At 49.9% G+C, this 25,032-nt stretch overlaps 1 protein-coding gene across 20 annotated transcripts in view; it reads left to right on the plus strand.

Annotated features, from left to right (window-relative positions):
* The window catches only part of LOC140385374 (band 4.1-like protein 3), a 322,225-nt gene that overhangs the window by 140,330 nt on the left and 156,863 nt on the right, over positions 1-25,032 (plus strand). The gene's annotated exons all lie outside the window — the stretch shown is intronic.

Here is a 25,032-nt window from a genome sequence, read left to right on the forward strand (position 1 = left end):
ATATGTTAATTCCTGCGAGGGTTCTTCCAGCAGAAAGGAGTGAATGTGACTGTTTTGTGCTGTTGGCAGCCATCGGGACATCTTGTCATTTCACTGCATTGCAGTTGATTTCCACACACTTCTCAGTGAATGCGGATTATTCATTCTGTGCCACTACATTCTGCCTTTTGAGCTTAGAAATAGTGCTGGGAGGGAGGGTGCGGTGTGTGGGAGGGAAGAAAAGGAGTGCTGAAGAGAGTATGCATTATTTTCAAACTACCTTGGCGGGGGGGGGGGGGGGGGGGGGCGGGGAGAGATGCAGAGCATAAGCTCAATATGAAATAAATTGGGCAGAAGTAAGTTGTCAGGTTTTGTACCTCTTTTGCCAACTGCAATTTTCTGACCTTTTGCTGTAATGGGCACGGAACCATGGCTCATGAGGTCAGAAAGAGAAACCTTCAGCCAGTGTGTCATGGAAGAACTCTGGCGTGATTTCTGGACCAAAATGCAAAGTCTGTTGAATTTATTTTCAATTTTATTGAATTTATCTTGGGCGCAATCTTCCGGCCACGTGCGCCGGAAAAAGCATCTCACAGCGGCTCTGTGTGGCCGGTGAAAGCTGGGAGACCCCGCTCCTGGGATCAACCCACTCGCAACACCTCATAAGATTCTACTCAATCTCGTGAGACGTTGCATGGGGAATCCCACCCACAATGGGCAATTTTCGGCAAACCTGCATATTAGAGTGAGGCAGTAAGCCGTACTTTAATGTGCAGATTCCCCAGGTACCTGAGGCTTTGGAATTCAATTCCTTCGCCTCGGGGACCTTGGGTGAGCGCCGTTTGGTACTGGTCCCACCATTGGAACGGCTCTCGTGGAGTCTCCAAGGGGATCGGAGGCGCCCAGCTGTATGCCCTGTGGGCCGGGTGATGCCCTGGCACTGGTGCCACCTGGGTACCCTGGCAGTGCCATCTGGCCGTGCCAAGGAGCCCGGGTGGCACTACCAGCTGCTGTTGGCACTGCCAAGGCATTCTGTGAGCTTGCCTGATCGGGCCGCGATTGCCCAGCGGGGTGTTGGTCCGGGGGACCCTCCCATGTTGCGTTCAGGCTGGGGGGGGGGCGGGGAGGATTTTTTTTGTGGGCCTCAGAGATCGGGCGCCAACAGAGAGCTCCCCATTGTAAAAAACGGGGCTAGGTGAAGCTTCGGCCACGCGTTCCCCATTTAGGCCCCTTATTCAAAGTGGGTTGTGTTGAATAGCCATATGTTTCTCAGCACTGCGAGTACCGGGAAACACACGGCTAAACGGGCTCGCTCGGGGACTATGTTCCCTTTTGGCAAGATCGCGCCCTTTATAGCTGTTTTGTTCCAAGGACCTGGACGGATTACATTATTTTCTTTTTATCTATGACACTGTATATTTCTTTAGTTCTACTTTAGAATGCTGAATAATGATTATTGCTGTTTGTGGTTGGAAAGCCGCGGCAGGCATGCACCTTAATTCTTTATAGAGTCCTTGGTGTGTACAATTCTACTGAAGATGGGAGTTTAGCCCAGTGATTGCACAATGTGTGAAGCACTTTGGCTGTGTTTGAGAGACGTATTGGGCGGGATTCTCTGGTCACCGACGCCAAATTCGCTTTTGGCATGCTCCGTCCCTTCAAAACACGCCGTATGGATGTCACCTGAGGCCCTCTCACAATGCTCTGCCCTCGATGGGCCGACTTCCCGACAGTGTGGGTCATTCATGCTATTTTTATTCATGAACCCAGCGTGGCGGCTGCGGACTGAGTCCAGCGCCGCCACAGTACAGGGGAGAGCCGTTCTTTGGGCAGGAGGGGTTTTGGCAGGGACAGTAGGGACTGGTGGGGAGTGGTCCAGGGGTGCCGTGGTTGATTACAGGGGGGCAGTTTTTGGCAGACCAGTCTGCACACGGCCGTCACCATGTTGCATGGCGCGGCCGCTGTAGGCTGCACCATGCACATGCGCGGCCACGGATCTGCCAATTCTCCGGCTGTATCGCAGGTAAAGGGGCTTCACGCTGCGTGCCTGCTAGACCCCCATCAGACGGAGGATTGGTGCAGCTTTTGCGCCATTTTTCGGTCGTAAAACGCCCGCACCGGCATCAGCACTTAGTCTTCAAATCAGAGAATCCAGCCCATTAAGTTGCCATTTAAATGTAGAATCCACCTGCTGGATTTTAGAACAACAAAGCGTATCAATTTTCAGCAAAGTGGTTTACACCTATCATGTTGACAGTTAACTGTCTCAAAAGTCTCAAAAAATAGTGAGCACACAAAAGATTTAGGATGACTATATAAAGAGACTGAGTTCACTACATTAAAGAGCATTAACCATGATACTCAGGCGCAAATCTGGGTCGGGATTCTCCCGTGCGGGGCGGGGGGGTCCCGGCGGGACGGAGTGGCGTGAACCACTCCGGTGTCGGGCTGCCCCAAAGGTGCAGAATCCTCCGCACCTTCAGGGGCTAGGCCCGCCCCGGAGTGGTTGGCACCCCGCCGGCCGGCGGGATAGGGGCCTGGCGCCACGCCAACCGGCGCGAAGGGCCTCCATCGGCGGCGTGAGTCGGCGCATGTGCGGGAACGCCAGCGCGTGCTGGCATCATCACCGCGCATGCGCACATGGAGTCACTTCTGTCATGATATACACCAGTATATCATGGTGCAGATACACACACACTGATGGACACACAGCAAGGCCAATCAACACACACAACACCGCAGCCAATCACCAGTTAGAGCACACTCACTATAAAGACAGGGGGCATCAGAGTTCCCACTCATTCGGGATGCAGCCTCCTACAAGGACAGAGCTTACAGCTTACAGCACAGATCTTCACCATGTGCTGAGTGCATAGACTGGTTCGGACAGGCATAGGTCTTTAGTTTAATCTAACATCGTGTTAACCCACAGTGAAAGTATGTTCAACAGTTTCTAACTTAATAAAATAGTGTTGTACTATTTAAAGTGTTGGTGGCCTGTATGTGTTCCACGGATCCAGAGCACCCAACACATCAACTTCCGCGCTGGGAATGGCGGATGATCACGGCCTCCGGTGCGGAAGGAATAGAGTGCCCCACGGCACAGGCCCGCCCGCGGATCGGTGGACCCCGACCTCGGGCCAGGCCACCGTGGGGGCACCCCCCCGCGACCCCCCATGAACCCCGGAGCCCGCCCGCACCGCCAGGTCCCGCCGGTAAGGACCTGGCATAGAACCGGCGGAACTTCGGCCGATCGCGGGTCGGTGATTCCGGACAGCCCCGGGGCCCATTGAGTCGTGCCGGACCCCGCCATTCTCCGAGGCGGGCGGCGCGACTCACGCCATGCCGGTTTTTGAGGGGCGGGAGAATCGGGAGTCACGCCAACCCCCGGCGATTCTCCCACCCGGCGGGGGATTGGAGAATCCTGCCCCTGTTGTTTATCCACACATGGCCAAATGGGGCGGAATTCTCCGCAATCGGCGCGATGTCCGCCGACCGGTGCCAAAACGGCGCAAATCAGTCCGGCATCGCGCCGCCCCAAAGGTGCGGAATCCTCCGCATCTTGAGCGGCCGAACCCTAACCTTGAGGGGCTAGGCCCGCGCCGGACTAATTTCCACCCTGCCAGCTGGCGGGAAAGGCCTTTGGTGCCCCGCCAGCTGGCGCGGAAATGACTTTGCCCGGCAGCGTATGCGCGTCAGCGGCCGCTCACGGCATCCCCGCGCATGTGCAGTGGAGGGGGTCTCTTCTGCCTCCGCCATGGTGGAGACCGTAGCGAAGGCGGAAGGAAAAGAGTGCCCCCACGGCACAGGCCCGCCCGCGGATCGGTGGGCCCCGATCGCGGGCCAGGCCACTGTGGGGGCACCCCCCGGGGCCAGATCGCCCAGCGCCCCCCCAGGACCCCGGAGACCACCCGCGCCGCCTTGTCCTGCTGGTAAGAGGTGGTTTAATCCACGCCGGAGGGACAGACATTCCAGCAGCGGGATTTCGGCCCATCCGGGCCAAAGAATCGCCGGGGGGGAGGGGGAGGGGGGGGGGGGCGCCAACCGGCGCGGCGCGATTCCTGCCACTGCCGAATATCCGGTGCGGGAGAATTCGGCAACAGCTGGGGGCGGGATTCACGCCAGCCCCCGGCGATTCTCCGACCCAGCGGGGGGTCGGAGAATCCCGCCCATGGACTCTGCAGATATGTAGCTGCTAAAATTACCCAGAGATCTCGATACTTAAATTTGATCGCCGAGTCTTTGTCAAAATTGCTCGTGACTATATGACGTGCTTCATAGGAAAGGAAAGCAAATACACAGGGAGAGGAAAGTGAGTGTGATCATTTGACTTTTGGAGTAAAGTTGCTGTATCTTTGTCAATTTTGCTTGTTCCTGGAGACTTGCATCTTAATTCCATTTTAAAACAATAGGGAAGGAAAAAGGTGTTTCGCAATGTGGATCGTCATACAGACTAATGTATGACAGGTATTTTTACCCACGTACAAAAGCAAACCACTGCACATGCTGAAAATCAGAAATAAAAATAGAAAATGCTGGAAATATTCAAAAGTTGAACATCATTCATGGGGAGAGAACAGTTAATAGGCTAGATTTTGCAAAAATGGTCATGACCAAATGGGGATTCCAGGCCCATACGTACCAGCAGCATGCCCACCCAAGTAAGGGAAAAGGGGAGATGTACGAGGTGCAAAACGCCCGGGCCAATGTCGTTTGGGGAGCCTGGGATCCAGCTCCTTTCTAAGACTGTGCTGCTTTATTTTGAAGAAACAAAAACTGAGAGAATTTCTATGGAAGGAATATTTCCTCCACGCACTGTGGGACAAATCCAAGAGATGTTTGAACAATAATGAGCCCTAGCTCCAGTCCATCGATGCCATCTTTCTGAGGACTGCCTTCTAATTGGCCACCTACACATTTGCTGTTTTATTAAGACCAGGGGACAGACTCATGGTGATGGTAGTCCAAACAGCGGTAATTCTGGAGCTTCATGACCCTCAACAGCAGGGTTGGATATTGCTGATCCACGTTAGGTACCACAAAATGGGAAGTCCCTTTAAGGTGTTGATGAAAAACATCAGTGCTGTGGATCGAAGCAGGTGGGCCCCTTCGAGTGGAGGAGAAAACCCGCTGGATGAATCGTTTTGCTGCAGGCACAACCGTTTCTGATTGCAACCACAACATTGAGGCATGGCGGTTCAGTGACACTCCAGCTGCTGCAGGGTGGCATTGTTTCCTGGCAGCCTACACAGGTGACAAAATGCCAGGGAGGCCGCAAAAATCAACCCTAATTGCGTTCTTATATATCGCCGTTCCTTCACCGTCGTTGGGTCAAAATCCTGGAACTCGCTCCCTAACAGCACTGTGGGTGTACCTACACCTCCAGGGCTGCAGCGGTTCAAGAAGGCAGCTCACCACCACCTCAAGGGCAATTAGGGATGGGCAACAAATGCTTGCCTAGCCAGCCACCCCCACATCCCATAGGAATGAATTTTTGGATGTTGGTGGTAGGTCAGGTGGACTGCCTTAAAAGTGCTGGGATAGTTTTCTGGGAATTATGTGTTTGCACACATCTGATGACATGAAACAAACTAGAATCCTCAGAGCACAACAAAGACAATCAGCAAATGTACCGTTGCTGATTCTTTTGAAAGAGCATCATTCTTAGTCCCACATACCTTTTTTTTCCGTAGCCCTGCAAGTTTCACATCCGGGGAGACAGTGGGTGTAGTGGTAATGTCATCGGACTTGCAACCCAGAGGCCCAGGCTAATACACTGGGGACATGGGTTTGAATGCCGCTGTGGCATCTGGTGCAGTTTATATGAATCTGGTCTTCGTTCATTGTGGCCATGAACTATCGTTGATTATTGTAAAACCCCATCTGGTTCTCTAGTATATTTTGGGTGAAGAAAATCTGCCGTGAACATAGAACACAGAACATATAGTGCAGAAGGAGCCCATTTGGCCCATCGAGTCTGCACCGACCCACTTAAGCCCTCACTTTCACCCTATCCCCATAACCCAATAACCCCGCCTAACCTTTTTGGTCACTAAGGGCAATTTATCATGGCCAATCCACCTAACCTGCACGTCTTTGGACTGTGGGAGGAAACCGGAGCACCCGGAGGAAACCCACGCAGATACGGGGAGAACGTGCAGACTCCGCACAGACAGTGGCCCAGCAGGGAATCGAACCTGGGACCCTGGTGCTGTGAAGCCACAGTACTTGTGCTGCCATGCTTACCTGGTCTGGCTTACCTGTAACTCCAGGTATTAGTAAATTAATTGACTCTTAACTGCCTTCTGAAATTGCACAAGAATTCTGTTCAAGGGCAGTTGAGGATGTACAGCAAATGTTGGCCTTGGCAAATGCCCACATTCCATGAAAGATTTTTAAATTTTTTTTAAATGAAATACCTTTTACATTTTTTTACGGAATTAGCTCCCACCTGCCATTTAAATAGTGTTCCAGATTTCAACAACTGAGTGAAAACATTTCTCCTCATCTCCCCCTTGATGTTTTGCCAATTATTTTGAATGCGTCCCTGCCTATTTCACCATTCTGTCTGTCAGCCTGATGCCTATAGCTATGCCCGTCATGATCTAGTTTTGTATCATCTTCAAACATTATAATGCTGCTCCCTACACTTAACTCTCATAGAAATTCATAGAAATTGTGAAGAGTAATAGATCAAAAAACTGACCCTTGGGGAAGATCACTGCAAGAGGCAGCACGGTAGCATTGTGGATAGCACAATTGCTTCACAGCTCCAGGGTCCCAGGTTCGATTCCCGGCTTGGGTCACTGTCTGTGCGGAGTCTGCACATTCTCCCCGTGTGTGCGTGGGTTTCCTCCGGGTGCTCCGGTTTCCTCCCACAGTCCAAAGATGTGCAGGTTAGGTGGATTGGCCATGCTAAATTGCCCATAGTGTCCAAAATTGCCCTTAGTGTTGGGTGGGGTTACTGGGTTATGGGGACAGGGTGGAGGTGTGGACCTTGGGAGGATGCTCTTTCCAAGAGCCGGTGCAGACTCGATGGGCTGAATGGCCTCCTTCTGCACTGTAAATTCTATGAAGAGCTACAGAACACCGACAAACACCTGGAGATGATTCTCTCTTCCGTTAGAACAAGGAAGAAATCTTTGCCGATTTAAAAACATTCCTTCCTGTCGCTGACCCAATTTTGTATCTATTCTGACACTTTCCGTATAATTTCATGGGCTTTAAGCTTCTTAAAAGCCTTTTGTGTTGCACTTTGTTAAATGCCTTGTTAAATGTCAGTGGATATTGCATTTCCATGCAAGCTCTCCTCGATTAAATCATGCCTTTCCAAATGAAAGATTATTTTGTCCCTGATAGTTTTCAATAACTTCCCAACCACCAATGTTAGGCTGACTGACTTGTAATTTCCTGCTTTACTCTTTTCCCCCTTTTTAAAATTGTAACACCATTCTTGTACACATTCGAGATTAGAAGATTTTAACCAATGCTTCTGCTCTTTCTACCTTTACTTCGTTGAACAACTGAAGGTGTACCTGGACCAGGTGATTTATCAACTTCCAGTAATGCTAATCTTTTTATACAGTTGTGCTATTACTATCCTTCCCATTACTTGGCTCTCTTCTCTTCGTGCAGCCATTACATCATCTGCATCCTTTGTGAAAAAAGATGAAAATACTCATTTAATACTTCGCCACATCCTTTCTGTCTACATTTTGTTGTCTTTTCTTTTACTCTGTCTTTTCTGTGGCTCTGTTCCAATTATGGCAATCAGTGAGTTTGCCCTTCCTTTTATGTCATCTATGTCCGAATGCTTAGAGTCGCCAGGGATCAAATGATACCACCACATGTTTCAACCGGCTATCGATCAAAGAGCCAAACGCCAGTTAGTTAGTTCAAGGTCAAGGGTACTTTATTTACACACAATTTGTCATGCAATATAAACACTACTAGTTAACTACACCTACACCTGACGAATGTGATATAAAATAGTTACTTTAGAGATATTAGTTACTGTAATGTAGAGATAGGCCAGTCTCATTCTGGTGAGTTCACAGACAAAGGATTTCAGACCGCATGGCAAAGCAAGGAGGAGGTGTGTCCACCAAAGGAGGAGAAAAGGATGCTGGGTAATAAGGGGGCCAGAGGAAGGGATGAGAAGTGAGCCAATCAGAATGTATGACCAGGTCAGGAGGGGTATAGGATGACCTATGGGAATCGTGTATGTGAAACTTGATACCATTTGAATGTATTTGCAGAAATCCCTTTGTCTCCTTGTTCATTCGCTTTTCCGGGGTGTAGGAGACTAGATGTGTCCTATGCCTCTGTGAAATGAATCAGGCTTGCAAGTCAAATAAAATAACTAATGCTGTACCTGCAAATCCAACTCGACTTTTATTGAGGCCAGACTGACGGGTAAAGAAATTTTGTTTTGTCACACCTATCAGCTAAGACAACCTGTACTAAACTTCAGGCATCCGGCTTAGGTCATAAAACAGTGGCCGCTGTTCAATTCTGGATCTCTCGGGTTCGAAGGAGTAACTGCTGTTCAGCTGGGCTCATCCGTCTGGTAGTGGGCATTGAACTTGGACTCGCTTCTGGTGTTGCTGCAATTGGCGATGGCCGTGACCGGGGTACCAAGGCCAAGAGGGCGCCAAGAGAGAGCGAACATATGGCAAACTCTTCTTCTTATACTCAGGGATTTTGCGCTCTTTTGGGCGGTCCTTCGATTTGGGCCTTCGTAATTGGGTGATCCCTGATCACTCCGTTCGATTCCTTAGCCAATAAGAGGGCGGGGATCTGGATGGCTGGGCGTGTACCAAGCAGTCACTGACCCCGTTGTTTGGGTTTCCCTTGAACAGGGAGTGGCGCCGAAATGTCTGGCACTGTCCCGGTTGCTCGAGTGCCAGTCCTTGGTTTTGGGGAATGTGGGCCATCAAATGCTAATCGGCCCCATTAAAATGCTAATTGGACGGAGTTTCAATACCGTCTGGATTTCTTGCTGACGAATATGCATTTCAGGCTCTGAGCCTGCCTGAGTCTTGGCTTGTCCATTTTACCCGCCAGGCTTTGCGAGTTTCTCTGTACCTAGTTGGAAGTGGCCATCCCAGATGGCTACAATTAAGATTTCCTTTTGGGTCCTTAACAGGCCCAGTTCTTTTTCCCCGAACTATAACTTTCACTTTTGTGTGTCAGCAGTGGCTCAGCTGGTCGCATACTTGCTGTTGAGTTGCAAGGTTCTAGGTTCAAATCCCACCCCAGGGCTTGAGCACAAAAATCATGCATAAGTAAAGGCGGGAAAGGGGAGTTAAGACACCAGATCAGCCATGATCTCATTCAATGACATGGCAGACTCGATGGCCCAAATAGCCTACTTCTACTCTTGTGTCTTATGGATTATGGCTGACACTGTTGTGCTGTACTGAGGGAATGCTGCAATATTGAGGTGACATTTTTCGGATCAAATGTTAATGAGAGACCTTGGGCGGGATTCTTTGCGAACCGGCAGGGCGGGCCACTCCGGCGCCGAGGGGTGGCGTGAACCACTCTGGCATCAGGCCGCTCCGAAGGTGCGGAATCCTCCGCACATTTAGGGGCTAGGCGGGTGTGGGGGGGGGGGGGTGGGCGCTGCCAGCGGCCGCCAACCGGCGCGGCGCGATTCCCGCCCCCGCCAAAACCCCGGCGCCGGAGAATACGGAGAACTCTTCTTCTTATACTCAGGGATTTTCGTGCTCTTTTGGGCGGTCCTTCGATTTGGGCCTTACTAATTGGGTGATCCCTGATCACTCCGTTCGATTCCTTAGCCAATAAGTGGGCGGGGATCTGGATGGCTGGGCGTGTCCCAAGCGGTCACTGACCCCGTTGTTTGCGTTTCCCTTGAACAGGGAGTGGCGCCGAAATGTCTGGGACTGTCCCGGTTGCTTGAGTGCCAGTCCTTTGTTTTGGGGAAGGTAGAACATAGAACATAGAACATAGAACAATACAGCGCAGTACAGGCCCTTCGGCCCACGATGTTGCACCGAAACAAAAGCCATCTAACCTACACTATGCCATTATCATCCATATGTTTATCCAATAAACTTTTAAATGCCCTCAATGTTGGCGAGTTCACTACTGTAGCAGGTAGGGCATTCCACGGCCTCACTACTCTTTGCGTAAAGAACCTACCTCTGACCTCTGTCCTATATCTATTACCCCTCAGTTTAAAGTTATGTCCCCTCGTGCCAGCCATATCCATCTGCGGGAGAAGGCTCTCACTGTCCACCCTATCCAACCCCCTGATCATTTTGTATGCCTCTATTAAGTCTCCTCTTAGCCTTCTTCTCTCCAACGAAAACAACCTCAAGTCCGTCAGCCTTTCCTCATAAGATTTTCCCTCCATACCAGGCAACATCCTGGTAAATCTCCTCTGCACCCGCTCCAAAGCCTCCACGTCCTTCCTATAATGCGGTGACCAGAACTGTACGCAATACTCCAAATGCGGCCGGACCAGAGTTCTGTACAGCTGCAACATGACCTCTCGACTCCGGAACTCAATCCCTCTACCAATAAAGGCCAACACTCCATAGGCCTTCTTCACAACCCTATCAACCTGGGTGGCAACTTTCAGGGATCTATGTACATGGACACCTAGATCCCTCTGCTCAGCCACACTTTCAAGAACTTTACCATTAGCCAAATATTCCGCATTCCTGTTATTCCTTCCAAAGTGAATCACCTCACACTTCTCTACATTAAACTCCATTTGCCACCTCTCAGCCCAGCTCTGCAGCTTATCTATATCCCTCTGTAACCTGCTACATCCTTCCACACTATCGACAACACCACCGACTTTAGTATCATCTGCAAATTTACTCACCCACCCTTCTGTGCCTTCCTCTAGGTCATTGATAAAAATGACAAACAGCAACGGCCCCAGAACAGATCCTTGTGGTACTCCACTTGTGACTGTACTCCATTCTGAACATTTCCCATCAACCACCACCCTCTGTCTTCTTTCAGCTAGCCAATTTCTGATCCACATCTCTAAATCACCCTCAATCCCCAGCCTCCGTATTTTTTGCAATAGCCTACCGTGGGGAACCTTATCAAACGCTTTGCTGAAATCCATATACACCACATCAACTGCTCTACCCTCGTCTACCTGTTCAGTCACCTTCTCAAAGAACTCAATAAGGTTTGTGAGGCATGACCTACCCTTCACAAAGCCATGCTGACTATCCCTGATCATATCATTCCTATCTAGATGATTATAAATCTTGTCCCTTATAATCCCCTCCAAGACTTTACCCACTACAGACGTGAGGCTCACCGGTCTATAGTTGCCGGGGTTGTCTCTGCTCCCCTTTTTGAACAAAGGGACCACATTTGCTGTCCTCCAGTCCTCTGGCACTATTCCTGTAGCCAATGATGACATAAAAATCAAAGCCAAAGGTCCAGCAATCTCTTCCCTGGCCTCCCATAGAATCCTAGGATAAATCCCATCAGGTCCCGGGGACTTATCTATTTTCAGCCTGTCCAGAATTGCCAACACCTCTTCCCTACGTACCTCAATGCCATCTATTCTATTAGCCTGGGACTCAGCATTCTCCTCCACAACATTATCTTTTTCCTGAGTGAATACTGACGAAAAATATTCATTTAGTATCTCGCCTATCTCTTCAGACTCCACACACAATTTCCCATCCCTGTCCTTGACTGGTCCTACTCTTTCCCTAGTCATTCGCTTATTCCTGACATACCTATAGAAAGCTTTTGGGTTTTCCTTGATCCTTCCTGCCAAATACTTCTCATGTCCCCTCCTTGCTCGTCTTAGCTCTCTCTTTAGATCCTTCCTCGCTACCTTGTAACTATCCATCGCCCCAACCGAAACTTCACACTTCATCTTCACATAGGCCTCCTTCTTCCTCTTAACAAGAGATTCCACTTCCCTGGTAAACCACGGTTCCCTCGCTCGACGCCTTCCTCCCTGTCTGACCGGTACATACTTATCAAGAACACGCAGTAGCTGATCCTTGAACAAGCCCCACTTATCCAGTGTGCCCAACACTTGCAGCCTACTTCTCCACCTTATCCCCCCCAAGTCACGTCTAATGGCATCATAATTGCCCTTCCCCCAGCTATAACTCTTGCCCTGCGGTGTATACTTATCCCTTTCCATCATTAACGTAAACGTCACCGAATTGTGGTCACTGTCCCCAAAGTGCTCTCCTACCTCCAAATCCAACACCTGGCCTGGTTCATTACCCAAAACCAAATCCAACGTGGCCTCGCCTCTTGTTGGCCTGTCAACATATTGTTTCAGGAAACCCTCCTGCACACACTGTACAAAAAACGACCCATCTATTGTACTCGAACTATATCTTTTCCAGTCAATATTTGGAAAGTTAAAGTCTCCCATAATAACTACCCTGTTACTTTCGCTCATATCCAGAATCATCTTCGCCATCCTTTCCTCTCCATCCCTAGAACTATTAGGAGGCCTATAAAAAACTCCCAACAGGGTGACCTCTCCTTTCCTGTTTCTAACTTCAGCCAATACTACCTCGGAAGAAGAGTCCCCATCTAGCATCCTCTCCGCCACCGTAATACTGCTCTTGACTAGCAGCGCCACACCTCCCCCTCTTTTGCCTCCTTCTCTGAGCTTACTAAAACACCTAAACCCCGGAACCTGCAACATCCATTCCTGTCCCTGCTCTATCCATGTCTCCGAAATGGCCACAACATCGAAGTCCCAGGTACCAACCCACGCTGCCAGTTCCCCTACCTTGTTTCGTATACTCCTGGCATTGAAGTAGACACACTTCAAACCACCTACCTGAACGCTGGCCCCCTCCTGCGACGTCAAATCTGTGCTCCTGACCTCTATACTCTCATTCTCCCTTACCCTAAAACTACAATCCAGGTTCCCATGCCCCTGCTGCATTAGTTTAAACCCCCCCAAAGAGCACTAACAAATCTCCCCCCCAGGATATTTGTGCCCCTCAGGTTCAGATGTAGACCATCCTGTCTGTAGAGGTCCCACCTTCCCCAGAAAGAGCCCCAGTTATCCAAAAATCTGAAACCCTCCCGCCTGCACCATCCCTGTAGCCACGTGTTTAAATGCTCTCTCTCCCTATTCCTCATCTCACTATCACGTGGCACGGGCAACAACCCAGAGATAACAACTCTGTTTGTTCTAGTTCTGAGCTTCCATCCTAGCTCCCTGAAAGCCTGCCTGACATCCTTGTCCCCTTTCCTACCTATGTCGTTGGTGCCAATGTGGATCACGACTTGGGGCTGCTCCCCCTCCCCCCTAAGGACCCGGAAAACACGATCCGAGACATCACGTACCCTTGCACCTGGGAGGCAACATACCAAACGTGAGTCTCTCACGCTCCCACAAAATCTCCTATCTGTGCCCCTGACTATAGAGTCCCCAATTACTAATGCTCTGCTCCTCTCCCCCCTTCCCTTCTGAGCAACAGGGACAGACTCCGTGCCAGAGGCCCGTACCCCATGGCTTACCCCTGGTAAGTCGTCCCCCCCACAAGTATCCAAAGCGGTATACTTGTTTCTCAGGGGAACGACCGCAGGGGATCCCTGCACTGACTGTTTTTTCCCAGTCCCTCTTACAGTTACCCACCTATCTCCAATCTTTGGTGTAACTAATTCCCTGAAGCTGCTATCTATGACCCCTTCTGCCTCCCGAATGATCCGAAGTTCTTCCAACTCCAGCTCCAGTTCCCTAACTCGGTCTTGGAGGAGCTGGAGATGGCAGCACTTCCTGCAGGTAAAATCAGCAGGGACACTAACTGCATCCCTCACCTCAAACATCCTGCAGGAGGAACATTGTACTCCCTTCCCTGCCATTCCTCTAACTTTCTACCAAGATCTGGCTAACAACTAAATTAAATTTTTATAAAAAATAATAATAATATAATAAAAATATGGTACTTACCTCAGACCAATGGGTTTTATTATTAGGTCAGAGGAGGAGGGCGGGTGGGAGACACTACACGTGTAGTGTCTCGGGTTTCCTCTCCACCAGAATTTATTGGTGAGGGTCTTCCCAGACGTCCGCGGGTCGACTTCCTGATCCCGCCTAAAAAACTAATTTAAAGAAAAGAGAAAAAGTCTCAGCTCCTGCTGAAACTGACTCACCACTCACCAGCTGCTCTCACGCCACCGAAATCGACTGGCCTGCCCCTGCAAAGAGAAGTGCTTTTAAAGGTTGACTTACCTCCCAGCACCCTCCTTCCGCAATGCTCCCGCTGAAACTGACTAACCAGCTGCTCTCACGCCACCGAAATCGACTGGCCTGCCCCTGCAAAGAGAAGTGCTTTTAAAGGTTGACTTACCTCCCAGCACCCTCCTTCCGCAATGCTCCCGCTGAAACTGACTAACCAGCTGCTCTCACGCCACCGAAATCGACTGGCCTGCCCCTCCCAGCACCCTCCTTCCGCAATGCTCCCGCTGAAACTGACTAACCAGCTGCTCTCACGCCACCAAAATCGACCATCGACTGATGGTGGGCCATCAAATGCTAATCGGCCCCATTAAAATGCTAATTGGACGGAGTTTCGATACCGTCTGGATTTCTTGCTTACGAATATGCATTTCAGGCTCTGAGCCTGCCTAAGTCTTGGCTTGTCCATTTTACCCGCCAGGCTTTGCGAGTTTCTCTGTACCTAGTTGGAAGTGGCCATCCCAGATGGCTACACTCCGTCCTCTTGATCCTCAACGCGAAGCGTGAAGGATCACAATACTGGGTCTTCTTTGTTCTCTGAAATGCCGGGTACCCTTAACCAAGAACAGGTTCTACTCTACTCTGTCCTATGGGTCCAAAAACATTTACCTAAATTTCCCTAAACAACACATATCTAAAAATTTCTAAGGGGCTATTTAACATTCAGTAAAAAGCGGAACCTCTATCTGTCTCTAACTAGACTACACTCATGCTGCTATTTAACAATCAAAGAACTTATCAAAAAAAATCCCATAGCAGCATCACATTTCTTCCTATCACTAACATTCACATACAGAGAAGTAACTTTATTAACAAAAATAACAACCGCGGAATTTATTAAGGAGAAAGGTTCAGAAAAAGTGTGGGGTTTGCTGGAGTCCGAAGAAGGGGGCTCTAAATGTGTATACTGGAGGGCGGAAAGCTCTCCTTCTCCATTTTCGCAATCTAATTGTCTGAATGACACTGTACAATATGGCTATCACTAGTAAGGCTTCCACAGTGAATACCACTTGACGAGGTTCTCACACCATGTGGGGATATCAGTGGCTGGGTGTGTGTGTGGTGTAGTGTCCGGGCTGGGGGTGTTGTGTTGGGTGGTCGTGTTCGGGGCCTGTGTGGTGAGGGGGGTAGAGGTGGGTAATGCGTGCAACTGGACTGTTCCAGCGACGATCATGATGCCGATCATCAGGGTCGTCTTCATCTTATTCGGGCTTTCCTTCGCCGTTGAGTATCTTCGTATCTTCCTAGGGGAACAAGCATAGAATCTGTTATAATCATGTTGTTTAACATCTCGTATGTCTGTCTGTTTCTCTTTAACGTCAATTTCCCATTATAATCGTCACCATATGTGATTCCCTCAATTTTCTTTTTAAAACAACCATTTGCGGAGACAAGACATCTGGAAAAAATTCTGTGTCACAGTGCGAGCATTCTCGCAGCCTGTGGTCGATGGGCTGAGTGGGCAGACAATTTCTCCGTTCTCTGCAAACTTGTTTTTCCAACCAAGTGTTTCTGACGTGTAACTAGCATGTGGGGGGATAGCAACCGAAGGGTTGCCAGAAAGGGCAAAAGTTGTGACAAAATGCATTCTTTAAACCACAGGACTAGAAAAGAACAGCAAAACAGTTTCGAAAACAAGTATCCGAATGAAGAATAGGTGGGATCCCCGGGGTAGGGCAGTGATCAGTGCCGTTGCTCCACTACCCGAGCTTGGCTGACCAAATGTATAGGGGGTCCCCAGGCAGGGCGGGGATAAGTGCCGTTACTCCACTTAATGAATGACCTTCCAAGAGTGGTAAGAATTTGTAACTATGTGGGCTCCAGACACAAACTTGTTTCACGAACTGCCATGTGGCGTCGGAAGAGTAATTATGACTGCACCAAGAAATTTGGTGTGAGACCGAAAGAATAAACTGTATCAACAATTTTAGTGAAATCGACACAAATAGTCGCACAAATAACAAACATTCAACATTTAAAAATAACAAATTCAAGAAAGAAAAGCAGGCAGGCTCCATCAGAGTATAGGACACCATAAATCTCAATCAGTTCCTGACTCATCATCTGGACACCTCAAGATTCCATTTCAAAAAGATTTGCAAAGGGGTTACCATGGTGGGAGTCAGACTCGGAGTTGTCACCATCTCCTGGGTACCAAATTCGTTCATGGAGTTTGCGTGCTAATGCGGCGTGTGCCGATGTGGGGTCCATTTCATCATTCCTCGTCAGGCGACAGGAATCGTCACAGTGCCAGTGTTTCATGTTCCGTAGGAAGGTTGCAAGGGGACAGTTGGGTGGCGGGTCAGGTTCCGATGTGGACAAATAAATCGTTTCAAAGAGGCTGAACGTATCGTGCTCGGGGTCTCGGGCCTGTAGTGCCTGGAGCCTGGTTCGTGGGATCTTTGTTCAGGTCTCTCAGGGGCTTCAGTCGCTGTCGCTAGCAGCCGAATCAAGTGTCAGGGTGAAATTTGATTCTGGGGGCGTGGTCAAGGTTGTGTCTGTGGACGTGCTGCTGCTGCTGGGGGGGGGGGGGGGGACTCGGGTTGTCAATGAGCGGGTCCTCATTGTCTGCCATCGCCAATGAGAGGTGGTGCGAGTGGCTGCACTGCATTCTATAAACCTTAAGCTGATTTACATGGAACCATCCTGATTTTCCGTTTGGATACGTGATTTTATAAACTGAGGGGCTTACTTTGTCCGAGATTGAATAGGGTCCTGCAAATTTAGGGGAGAGGAATGAGCTGGGGTTGTAGAGGGAGATCATGACTTGCTGTCCGACTGTATACTCTGTCGGGTGTACTGTTTTATCAAAGCAGGCCATACTCTGCTTTCGTTTAGCGCCTAGTCGAACAGCTGCAGCGAGCTGTGCTGCTTTAATATTTTCTACCATGTGCTGGATGCTTTCTCATGGGTCAGGGCGGTGACTGCGGGGTGGCCAAATCAAGTCCGAATAAGTATTCGGTACCCTTCATGGATCGTCCGGTCATGAGGGTATGGGGGGTATATCCTGTTGAGCTCGACACTGTGTTCCTAATAAACATCAGTGCGAATGGGAGCACTGTGTCCCATGTTGTGTTGTGCTGCTGCACCATTTTCCTAAGTGTGGCCTTTAGTGTCCGATTCATGCGTTCCACAATGCCGCTGGACTGCGGGTGATAGGCAATGTGGAACTTTTGCCTGATACCAAATATCGTCATCACATTTTTCATGACCCTTCCCGTAAAGTGGGAACCTTGGTCCGACTCAATACTACGGGGGGAGTCCCCATCTTGTAAAAATTTGCTCAGTTAAGATCTTCGCCGTGGATTTGGCTGTGTTTGTTCTCGAGGGAAACACTTCGACCCATTTTGTAATGTGTCTATCACCACTAACATGTACTTGTATCCATTTCTGCAGGGGGGGGAGGGGACCAATATAATCCAATTGAAGGTTTGTCCATGGGCCATTTACAGGGCGGGTGTGTCGTAGTTGGGCTTTTTTTGCATACCTATCGTGGTTGTTTTCAGCACAAATTAAGTTGTGTCGTAATGGGACACGTCGGTTTTCAAATCAGGCCACCTGTAGAGGGGTCTGAGGTGGGCAAGGGTGGATTCAATCCCTTGGTGTCCATGTCCGTTATGGAACTTACAAATTATCTCATTCCTGTCCTGGGTGGGGACTGCATAAATTCCATCTTTTAAAACGATTCCCTCATGGACCGTCAAAGAATTCCTAAACTTTTCATAGGAAGCTGGGAAGTTCCCTTTTAAAATGTCTTTAACTCTTCGTCTTCTTTCTGTGCCTGGGCTAGGTCTTGGATGTTGGTCTGTGAGATCTGAACTGTGTGTACTGGGGCACTCTCGGGGGATTGCCAAAAGTGGCCATGTCGTGAGCCTGCCTTCGCTAGGGCGTCAGCTTTCACATTACCGGGTGGGGAGGAACGATGGTGACTTCTTACTTTGACAATGCCATATTTCCTGCCTTTAGCTGTCTGAAGGATATGTTTGAGCAGTGGGGCTGATGGTATGGGTTTTCCGTCAGTGGAAATAAATCCTCTTGATTCCCACAGGAGTAGGAATTCCTGTAGGCTATTGCAGAGGTACAAACTGTCCGAAGATATGTCTGCGGGGGTCGGGAATGAATCGGGGTGCTGGACAATGTAAGCAATGGCCGCTAACTCGGCTGCCTGCGAACCTAAGTGTCCAGGCAACTTTAAAGCTATCTCTTCTAAAGCGCGTCCCTGCACGTCCTCTACATAAATACCACAGCCTGTTATCCTTTTTCCCTCAAGGACTGTGGAGGAGCCATCTACGTAAATTCTCAGTGCTTGGTCTGTGGGCTGGGGTCCGATACATGTCTTTCTTGGTACCGACTTGGGAACAAAGGGGCCTGTGCTGTGCGTTGGGGCTATGATCTCGCATTCATGTAGCGTTCCGGCATAGTGCAAATTATCGGCCAGAAACATGTGCGTTTTTGTCCGTTTTACAGTGATGTCGCGTCCCTGTAGGAGTAGGATCCATCGCGCTGATCGAATTTGGCTTACTGTGCCGTCTTTTAGTCTGCCGTCCAATAAAAGCTGTGTCGGGATGTGCTCGGTCAAAATGGTTATTGGGTTGAGTCCGGTTATGAACGAGAAGTACTGTACCGCCCAGAAAACTGCAAACAGGTGACTCTCGCAGGCTGAAAATCCTTGTTCGACCGGATCTAAGACTCGTGAGGCAGAGGCTACGGTTCCTAGATGATCGTGCCTTTCCTGCAGGGCTACGGCCTGTTTCTTTAGTAGCTCGGAAAGTGGGGCTACTTTTGTGGTGAATCCGTCTATATGGTTCCGACAATATCCAACCAGTCCTAAAAATAACCGGAGTGCTGTAACGTTTTGGGGCAAGGGCAAATTTACAATGGAATCAATGCGTTTGAGTTCTATTACACGCTTCCCATGCGTGATGACCGTACCTAAATATGAGACTTTTTCCTGAAGGATTTGGGCTTTCTTGGGGTTAATTTTGCATCCAATCGTTGTAAGAAGTTATAGTTATTCAGAAAGAAGCGAGATATGCTCGTCCTTGGTGTCAGTCTAGGAGCAAGTCGTCCACATACTGAACAAGGCATTCAGGGCGGGAAAATTTAGATAATCTGTTTGCCAATTGTCTGCGAAAAATGGAGGGGGAGTTGTGGAAGCCTTGTGGAAGGCTCGTCCATGTGTACTGCTGTCCCTGGAAGGTGAACGCAAATTTATACTGGCATGCTTTGTCCAGTGGTATGGACCAAAAACCATTACTGATATCTAATACCGATAAAAATTTTGATTGGAGTCCCTGTCTCAACATGGTCTCTGGACTTGTGGCAATGGTGGGGGCTGCTCGGGGAGTCACTATGTTCAATTCTCTGTAGTCGATTGTCAGTCACCGTGATCCATCGGGTTTTCTTACTGGCCAAATCGGAGCATTATTTGTCGATGCAACGGGTTGAATCACGCCTTGATTCAATAAACTTTGAATTACCGTGGCTATCTCTCCCTTGGCTTGCTGGGGGAAGCTGTACTGTTTCTGGGGCTTGGGATCGAGACCTGTAATGTTTACTACTCCTGAGATTTTGCTGCAGTCGTGCTTGTGCTGGGCAAATGCTGTTTTATGTCTTTTCAAGACTTCTCTAACTGCTTTGTCTGTGGTAATGGTTTGTGGATCAAACCAGTACCCTCCTATTGAGCTGATTCTATGGGCATAATCTCCTACTGTGAGTGTGGCAGGGGCTCGCGCTACTCTAGCCATTTTCCATATGCATCGGTTGACTGGGTTGAATGAAAGGTTGTGTGCGCTCATGAAATCGATGCCTAGGATGTGTTCTGCTGCCTGGGGCAAGTCTATTAAAACAACCAAATGTTTTATCCTAATGTTACCGATCTGTACGGCTGTGATGTGTCCCTGCTGGAGGTGACCTGTAAAGCCACTAAGGGTAATGGTATCCGTAGTGGGCCATATCTCCTTCTGGTGCATGGTGGAGGAGTTTAACGTGATTCGGGACCCTCCTGTGTCCCAAAGGAACTCTACGGGGTGTCCCCGGACTGTGCCTGCAACGACCGGTCTTCCGGACTTATCCCAAATGGTATCGCAGACCCAAGTTGGGGAGCCCGAACACCGTCAATCGGTGCCACTCATGGCCGAATTATCTGGTCGGGCGCTTAAGCTGTGAATGGGTTGTGTATTGTTTCTGGGGGGGGCGTTTGGGTGCTGATTCCTTTGCTGCTTCGGGGGGGGGGGCTTGACATTCTCGGGCGTAATGTCCTTTCTGTCTACAAATATAGAATTCCTGTGTCTTGGGGTGCTGCGCTGTAGCTCTGCCTTCATTTACCCATGTGGGGTCTTGGTGTGCCCTTACTGGATTCATTGTGGCGTCTACTCTCTCATGTTCTGTCTTTTTCTGTACAGATTGTTTCAGAAGCCACACTTCATTGTGTGCTGCGTCTGAGGGGTCGCAACTGGCGCATGCCTTATGTCCTGCCTCTGTGGCATGGGATACCAACCTACGGGTCCATTTGGCCGTATTGTCTGCTGATAAATGGGTGCGGGCTAACTCACTGAATACTGCAGTAAAATGGATCCAAAGGCGTCCAGCAAACGCTGTTGGATGCTCTCCCTTTTTCTGCCTGCACCGGTTGAGCTTGTCTACCGGATCTCCTCTGTTATATCCTATGGCGTCTAAAATGGCCGTTTTCATTTCTTGGAGGCTACCTCCTCCTACATTTTGTGGGTTGGGAAGGGCTGAACTTATTGAGGGGTCTAAGTACATAACTATGAGCTTTACTTGCTCCGGCTCGTCTAAACCATACATGAGGGTTTGTTGTTTCACTAACTCGAAAAAGTGATGTGGGTCCGATGTGGGGTGGAAAGTCTCTATCTTCTCGCGGGCATCTCGTAACTGGGTGATCGATAATGGCGTGGTGTACACAAAATCGGGTTGGCCTTCCATGGTAACCCTGCGCTGTGTGGTAATGGGGTTTATTGGGTTGGGTGCTGCCTGTGCAGTCGGTGGTGCGGGTGCTTTTCTTTTCGGGGCCTGGGGGGCTCTATTTTGATTCTTGGTCTCGCTTACGTACCGTTGGGCCGTTTCACTGAGTTCCTGCCAATCGGGGCCGTCTTCCTGGTCTAGCTGTGGGCCAAAGGTGTCCCTAAACCCATTTTGAACTGATAGCAGGGATTGCAACCTTGCAATTTGCTGCCTGCATTTGGCATGATCCACCGAACTCTGCTTCTGTTCTGTGGTGGAACTGTGGAGTGCTTGGAGGGCTGCTTTTAGATCATCGCACTGTTTCTTTAACTGTTGTACCTGATTCTCTGTCTCTTCTCTTACCATTACAGCACGTTGTGTGTCCTGGTAGGTCATATTGTATTGGATTTGGAAGCTGCTAAGGTGGGCGAGACAGGATTGATGTGCCCTCTTGACATCATCCATTTCCTTGTCCTTCGCTGCTAACTGCTCCCGGAGCTGTACATTTAATCTCTCGCTTTCACTTAAATCTCCCTCTCTACTTTTCTCCTTCTCCTCTAGCAGCTTACGGAGCGTCCTCACGACCTCCTCTGTGCCTCGCAATTGTGCCAAACAGGACATGATTGTCATCGGCTTATGAACCTTAGTCAAACTCTTTTTATATATCTCAGTCAGGCTGACCCATCAAGCCTGTCCTATGCTGCCAGGACCTGTCTCTTCATTCGTGCAAAACTCAGACCATAGGGGCCATCCTTTCCCCTTTAGGTATCTCCTAATCTCTTCTTCCCATCTGGGACACTGTTCTGATCTATTTTTCGCTGCAACCTCAGGCTCTTGTGGATGCATAAGGCGTTCCATTGCCTTCATGGCCAACCCTACAAATACTTCCTACTCCCGGAAATTTGGAACAAGGGGGAATAAAGCGGTGGTGCAAACACGGGTACAACTCAAGCTATTTTCCGGTTTACGCAACTCCCAAAAGTTTCACGCAACAAAATCTATCGAGTTAACCTTATATTCCTTTGTTAGTACGCATGCAAATTACACACTTCCGAATTCTGGAGGTTTGATCGATACTGGTTCCGCTTGTGCTTTCTTTTACTTTGCCAATTTGGATTCTAATTCAAACACTTTTGTGGGTTCTCTCGGAGTGACACGGTAACTTCTGGGTGGAGTCCCGTCAGATGTCGCCAATAACTGTTGCCTTTTCTTTTACTCTGTCTTTTCTGTGGCTCTGTTCCAATTATGGCAATCAGTGAGTTTGCCTTTCTTTCTATGTTATCTATGTCCGAATGCTTAGAGTCACCAGGTACCGAATGATACCGCTACAAGTTTCAACTGGCTATCGATCAAAGAGCCAACACCAGTTAGTTAGTTCAAGGTCAAGGATACTTTATTTACACACAATTGGTCATGCAACATAAACACTACTTGTTAACTACACCTATTGACTAAGACAACCTGTACTTAACTTCGGGCACCCAGCTTACGTCAGAAAACAGTGGCCGCTGTTCAATTCTGGATCTCTCGGATTCGAAGGAGTAACTGCTGCTCAACTGGGCTCATCCGTCTGGTAGCGGGCGTTGAACTTGGACTCGTTTCTGGTGTTGCTGCAATTGGCGATGGCCGTGACCGGGGTACCAAGGCCAAGAGGGCGCCAAGAGAGAGCGAACATATGGCAAAATTCTTCTTCTTATACTCAGGGATTTTTGCGCTCTTTTGGGCGGTCCTTCGATTTGGGCCTTCGTAATTGGGTGATCCCTGATCACTCCGTTCGATTCCTTAGCCAATAAGTGGGCGGGGATCTGGATGGCTGGGCGTGTACCAAGCAGTCACTGACCCCGTTGTTTGGGTTTCCCTTGTACAGGGAGTGGCGCCGAAATGTCTGGCACTGTTCCGGTTGCTCGAGTGCCAGTCCTTTGTTTTGGGGAAGGTGGGCCATCAAATGCTAATCGGCCCCATTAAAATGCTAATTGGACGGAGTTTTGATACCGTCTGGATTTCTTGCTGACGAATATGCATTTCAGGCTCTGAGCCTGCCTGAGTCTTGGCTTGTCCATTTTACCCGCCAGGCTTTGCGAGTTTCTCTGTACCTAGTTGGAAGTGGCCATCCCAGATGGCTACAATTAAGATTTCCTTTTGGGTCCTTAACAGGCCCAGTTCTTTTTCCCCGAACTATAACTTTCACTTTTGTGTGTCAGCAGTGGCTCAGCTGGTCGCATACTTGCTGTTGAGTTGCAAGATTCTAGGTTCAAATCCCACCCCAGGGCTTGAGCACAAAAATCATGCAAAAGTAAAGGCGGGAAAGGGGAGTTAAGACACCTTGGGCGTCATTCTCCGACCCCCCGCCGGGTCGGAGAATGGCCGTTGGCCGCCGTGAATCCTGCTCCCGCCGAAGTCTCCGGTACCGGAGATGGGGCGGGAATCGGGCATCGCCGGTTGGCGGGACCCCCCGCTGGATTCTCCGGCCCGGATGGGCCGAAGCCCCGTCCAGAAATTGCCTGTCCCGCCGACGTAAATCGAACCTGGTATTTACCGGCGGGACAAGGCGGCGTGGGCGGGCTCCGGGGTCCTGGGGGGGGGGGGGGGGGCGCGGGGTGATCTGACCCCGGGGGTGCCCCCATGGTGGCCTGGCCCGCGATCAGGGCCCACCGATCCGCGGGCAGGCCTGTGCCGTGGGGGCACTCTTTCCCTTCCACCTCCGCCACGGCCTCCACCATGGCGGAGGCGGAAGAGACTCTCCCCACTGCGCATGCGCGGGAAACTGACAGTGGCCGCTGACGCTCCCGTGCATGCACCGCATTTCCGCGCCAGCTGGCGGGGCAACAAACGCCATTTCTGCCAGTTGGCGGGGCGGAAATCCCTCCGTCGTCAATGTTGGGGCTAGGCCGCCAAAGATGCGGAGCATTCCGCAGCTTTGGGCCGGCGCGATGCCCGTCTGATTGGCGCCGTCTTTGGCGCCAGTCGGCGGACATCGCGCCGTTGGGGGAGAATTTCGCCCCATATCAGCCATGATCTCATTCAATGACATGGCAGACTCGATGGCCCAAATAGCCTACTTCTACTCTTGTGTCTTATGGATCATGGCTGACACTGTTGTGCTGTACTGAGGGAATGCTGCAATGTTGAGGTGACATTTTTCGGATCAAATGTTAATGAGAGACCCTGGGCGGGATTCTCCGCGAACCGGCAGGGCGGGCCACTCCGGCGCCGAGGGGTGGCGTGAACCACTCTGGCATCAGGCCGCTCCGAAGGTGCGGAATCCTCCGCACATTCAGGGGCTAGGCGGGTGTGGGGGGGGGGTGGGCGCTGCCAACCGGCGCGGCGCGATTCCCGCCCCCGCCAAAACCCCGGCCCCGGAGAATACGGCAGCTAGCGGGGGCGGGATTCACGCCGCCCCCCGGCGATTCTCCGATCCGGCGGTGGGTTGGAGAATCCCGCCCCCCCCCATCTGCCTTTTTGGGAGAATTTAAAAGATCCCATGACAACTTTCGCAGAACCAAATCCAATGCTGTCTCTTTCTTTGTTGGACATGTCAATTGAGGAAGTTCTGCTGTATACATATCAGAAATTCCTCTCCTTTCTTATTCTTAGCACTGTTTTTTTTCCAGTCTACACTCATGTAATGAAAGTCTCCTGATATCACTCTTGTATTTTTGTTGCGTGCCATTGAAATTTGCCGATGTACCGAGTGGTAGGCTGGAATGAATCCGAGCTATAAAAGTTTTGGCAATTCAGACTTTGGCATGAAGTGGCAATGCCAAGGCTGAAGGCAATTATGTAGATAGGCCAATGTGAAGCATGTTGTAGATTTGTGAGACCATGTTCCATGTGAAATAAAGCATGCCTTTTGACACATTGAG

The sequence above is a fragment of the Scyliorhinus torazame genome, chromosome 11 (assembly GCF_047496885.1).
Source record: "Scyliorhinus torazame isolate Kashiwa2021f chromosome 11, sScyTor2.1, whole genome shotgun sequence".
NCBI classification, from domain to species: Eukaryota; Metazoa; Chordata; class Chondrichthyes; order Carcharhiniformes; family Scyliorhinidae; genus Scyliorhinus; species Scyliorhinus torazame.